The following is a 5,174-nucleotide window of genomic DNA, read 5'->3' on the forward strand; positions in this document are numbered from 1 at the left end:
ACCACTTCACAGCCACTAGGAGGGCTGTCATTAAAAGTCAGATAGTAGGGAATTCCCTGGTGGCCTAGTGGTTAGGATTCTGCACTTTCACTGCCATGGCCTGGATTCAGTCCCTGGTTGAGGAACTGAGATCCTGCCAGCAGCACGGCACAGCCAAAAAAAACACAAACAAACAAAGAAACAAACAAAAACCCCCAAAAAGTCAGATAGTAACAAATGTTGGTGAGGATGTGGAGAAACTGGAACCCTGAGACACTGCTGGTGAGAACATACAAAGGTGAAGCCACTTTGGAAAACCATCTGGACGTTCCTGAGATGATTAAACACAGATTTATCATATGATCCAACAATTTCACTCCTAGGTATGTACCCAAGAGAAATGAAAACATATGTCCGTACAGAAACTTGGGCATGAATGTTCATAGCAACATTATTCATAACAGCCAAAAGAGTGGAAACACACAAAATGCCCACTAACCAGTGAATGAATAGATAAGATGTGATATACCCATACAGTAGAATATTATTCAGCCATGATAAGGAATGAAGTATGGATACAAGCTACACATAGATGAACTTGACATCCTTATGCTATGTGAAGGATGCCAGTCACAAAGGACCACGTGGTGTGTGACCCCATTTACGTGAAATGTCCAGAGCAGGCAACTCTGTAGAGACAGCAGATTAGTGGTTGCCAGGGACCAGGGGGAGGGAAGACTGGGCTAAGTGGTACAAAGTTTATTTTTGGAGTGATGAAATTCTAAAATTCTAAAATTCACTACGGTGGTGGTTGCAGAACTCTGTGTATATACCAAAAGCCATTGAATTGTACCCTTGGAATGAGTAAGCTGTATGGTGTGTGACTTATATCTCAATAAGCCTTTTTTAAAAAGCCCATACTGTGTTCGCTTCAGCCACACATATACTAAAATTGGAACTATACAAGGAACATCATCACGGCCCCTGTGCAAGAGTGACACGCACATCTATGACACATTCCATATTTTGTCTATTGTCGAAGCCAAAAAAAAAAAATACTGAAAACATTTCCGTAGGCTTTGCCTGAGGAAAGAATCCACCAACACAGCTCAATTTTAAATGTTTATTTTTTGGTTTTATTTCATTCTATTCAAATGTGTCATTTAAAGTCAAAACTAAACATTGTTTTTAAAAGTTGGTATGAGCTTTTGAAAGACACGGTTTGATTCCCAGCTCTGCCTGTGGCTAAACCATGTGACGTTGGGCAAGTCACTTCTGCTCTGGGCCTGGGTCTCCTCACTGCAAAACGGGAGCAATGGCACCTATGCTACCTTGTAATGGGGTTCAGGCTGCGCCTTCACCAGGGACATCCTGGGCGGAGGTGAGTGGGACCCACGGCTACATCTGCTCAGAGGGGGTCTCTGCTACTAATTGTCACAAGGGCACCCTTGGGGCTAATGCCAGCCTCCAATGTTACAAAGCCTAGAAATACTATTTCTAAAATGCTAAGCAAAGTGAGGGTACATGGTAAGTGGTCAGCTAACGGCAAAGGATGACTTCAGCTGCAAATAACTGAAAATACTCTCACAAAACTGCAAGTCCTGAAGGACAGTGGGGACCAGGAGGTCCAGTCAGGCCTCCTGCTCGGGTCTACCCTTCCCTGGGCTAGCTCTTTCTTCAGACCAGAAGCAAGATGGCAACAGTGCTTGTAGACCTGACACCCTAATGTCCCAAGATCTCATATCTTAGAGACTTAGCAACTAAGTGAGCCGAGCAGAATTCTACAGTCATCCACTTAATGAATATATTCCTTCAGCGCTGACTCATTCTGGGCCCAGTTCTAGGTACTGGAGATCCTTACATTCCTCGGAGAATCAGATAATGAGCAAACAAATGTAAAAACAAGGTAATTCCTAATTGTGAAACGTGTTAAGAAAGAAATAAAATATGATGATAATAAAACATCCCTAGGGGAGGTAACTTCAGACAGGGTGGTCTGGGAATGCATCTCCAAGCAGACTGGACTGCTTTGGTGAGGGAGGGAGGGGACAGACAGTGCAGGGTCCTGGATGGCCGTGTGCATGAGAAGTTCTGCTTTTATTCCAAGTAAAATGTGAAGCCATCAAAATTAGGGAGGGGAGGACATCTGCTGTGAAAGACACAGATTGAATCACAGCTCCATCAAATTACTCACCCATCTTGACCCTCAGTTTCCACACCTGTAAAATGGGATTAAAACTTCCTACCTCATTGTATATTTGAAAGTTGCTACCAGAATAGATCTCAAAAGTTCTCATCACAAGAAAAAAAAAAGTTACCACTACGTGTGGTAATGGATGATAACTAGACTTAGGATGGTGATTATTCCACAATATATACAAATACACAAATGCCAAAGCATAATGTTGTGCACCTGAAACTAAAATAATGTTATACGTCAATTATATCTCAGTTTAATGAACAAATAACTCATTCACAGGGTTATAAGAACAAAACATGAAAATAGAAATGTACTGCGCAGGAAAATAAATATTATCAACCTCTTCCATGTGTTTCTTTAAAACCTGAGGGCTGAGATGTTTAGAGGGAAGTGTCTGCAACCTACTTTGAAATGCATCCGAAAAATAAGCTGTTCTGATGGGTGGAGAGAGAGGGTGGGTGATGGGTAGGTATGTGGTGAAACAAGTCGAATAAAATGTTAATGGACAAATCTGGGTGATAGATATGTCTGTTCACTGTAAAATTCTTTGAACTTTTAGGTATCTTTAAAACTTTTCATAACAAAATTTTGAGGAATGGGGGAGAGGTACCACTTGTATTTTAAGGAATTTGCAAATGCTTCTCCCCTCCCTCTCCAGCTTCACATGCTCTCCTTTCTTGTCTGATGGCGTTAGCAAGTCACCTTGCAGTCCTGCCGAGTAATTCGGTCCAAAGCGGGACGGGTGTCCACTGTGCGGTGACAGTGACCAGGCGTCAGGAAGGAAGTTTTGCAGTGAAGCCCCGGCGGGGCGGAGCCTTGGCCGCTTGAGAACATGCGGGGCTGTCGCCGCCAGAGGGCGGGCTCGTGGCGTCCTGAGCTCGAAAGGCGGCGTGGACAGCGCGGCAGGAAGCCAGGTTCCTTCCCTCGAGCAGAATCAGCCCAGGGACCCGCCGCCTCTGTAATTACCTGCAGAAAACAGCCCTTCAGACAGGACAGTCTGAGAGTCAGCGCCTACAGTCTGGCCCCGCAGCCTCTGATGAAGAAGAGAAGGAGGGAGGGAAGAAAGTAACGCGCGTTCAGCAAGTGTCAGACAGTGCTCCATGCCTTCCATCATTTGTTTCATGTTTTAGATATGAATCAGTCTGAAAATAGAACAGGAGTTGAAGTGCAAAGGATCTACATTTCACTCCTGCTAGAGACTGCCCAGGGAATTCCTGGTTCTCCGAGGGGAGAGCAGCTTTTCGGGGGACAACTTTCCTCCCTACCCCACCCCTCTCCAGCAAAGGGACTCAGAGTAGCTGTGTCCCCTGGGCTGAGATAGCACCTCGTGGTGGCTTCCTGCGACCTCACCCAGCAGCTACAAGGAGACTGCCCACCCCATGCAGATCTGCCCACCAGCTTCTTCCTGTGGGACTGGGGAAGGGGGTGGGGAGTGTTAACCTTGAACCCTTCCTCAGCTCAAACCATCCACAGCTCCCTCTAACAGCAGCACTTTCTGAGACTATCTGGTACCCTAGCCACCAGAGATTCAGGCATAAATTATCAATCCCTCGGTATTTTTCAATCCTAATCATTCAAAGCCACTCTATACAAACCAGTAGTTTCCTCAGATTTTCTTTATTGCATAGGCACAGCCTAAACGTCTCAAATATTATCTTCAGAAGCCTCTACCCCATGTCCCCACCCAACAGACCAACCCAGAGCCTCTGGGCATGTAGCCCAGCAGGGAGCCCCAGCCCTAAATGTTCCTTGGGGCTTCTTAAATGTCAGCCACCTTATCCTCCCCTAGAAGGGAAGCAGGGTTATGCCAGAAAAGTTACCTCCTGACTTTAGACTTGCCAGATTGGGAGAAGGGGAGATCTGAATCCCACAGGAATTTGGTTAGAAAGGCTGGTACGTCCCAGATTTTGATTAATGCTTCTTTGGTGTTTACATACTTTTATTCACAATAGTACGTGTTAAGCCTAAGCAATAAGATGAGCATGAAGACAATTAAATTCATCCATGAACCCATCCTGAGATAAACACTCCTACATTTTGGTGTGTACTGCACTGAACTTTTTATTTCTGTGCGTCAATTAAAACATGCCATTTTTCTTTGAATGATATAAGATACACTATTTGATACACTATTTGTAACTTGTTTTTATTATTTAATAATGATCACAAGTACCTTTCAATGGTTAAAGGATATTTTTTTAAAGATGAAATTATGACTCTCCTACATATATAAAATGAACACGTTAAAATTTTTATTTAATTCGTTATTAACGAGGGAACAATTAAGAGGTTACAAAAGAGGAGGAATGGGCTTCCCTGGTGGCGCAGTGGTTGAGGGTTCGCCTGCCGATGCAGGGGACACGGGTTGGTGCCCCGGTCCGGGAAGATCCCCATGCCGCGGAGTGGCTGGGTCCATGAGCCATGGCCGCTGAGCCTGCGCGTCTGGAGCCTGTGCTCCGCAACGGGAGAGGCCACAACGGTGAGAGGCCCGCGTACCGCAGAAAAAAAAAAAAAAAAAGAGGAGGAATACTGAAATGGATTTACAAATGAACACAAAAGCGGCTTCTTCCACTGGGGAGGAGCTAGTCAAATGAACCTCCTCCAGGCAGAATTTAGTTGCATGTCTATAAAGAATTATTTGCATTTCTATCAGTTGTGGAGATACAAAATAGCCCAAAGGCCATGAAAGGTGAAGAACCCCATAGAATCAGAATCACCTAACCCAGGTGGCTGTGCTCCACACAATGCCTAGTTTTCAACTGAGGTACACATAAACACTACACTGCATAAACAAATATACGTCCATGCTCTCTTTTTTTTTTTTTTTTTTTTTTTTTTTTTTTTTTGCAGTACGCGGGCCTCTTACTGTTGTGACCTCTCTCGTTGCGGAGCACAGGCTCCGGACGCGCAGGCTCAGCGGCCATGGCTCACGGGCCCAGCCGCTCCGCGGCACGTGGGATCTTCCCGGATCGGGACACGAACCTGTGTCCCCTTC

The 5,174-nt window shown here is 45.1% G+C and overlaps 1 non-coding gene across 1 annotated transcript; it reads left to right on the forward strand.

Moving 5' to 3' along the window:
* The first annotated feature begins 901 nt into the window (after nt 1-901).
* LOC132489717 (U6 spliceosomal RNA) lies at nt 902-1,008 on the forward strand. Its single transcript, XR_009532100.1, has one exon. It is a non-coding gene; the product is annotated as a U6 spliceosomal RNA (small nuclear RNA).
* Nucleotides 1,009-5,174: the final 4,166 nt, after the last annotated feature.

The sequence above is a fragment of the Mesoplodon densirostris genome, chromosome 4, assembly GCF_025265405.1.
Source record: "Mesoplodon densirostris isolate mMesDen1 chromosome 4, mMesDen1 primary haplotype, whole genome shotgun sequence".
In the NCBI taxonomy this organism is placed as follows: Eukaryota; Metazoa; Chordata; class Mammalia; order Artiodactyla; family Ziphiidae; genus Mesoplodon; species Mesoplodon densirostris.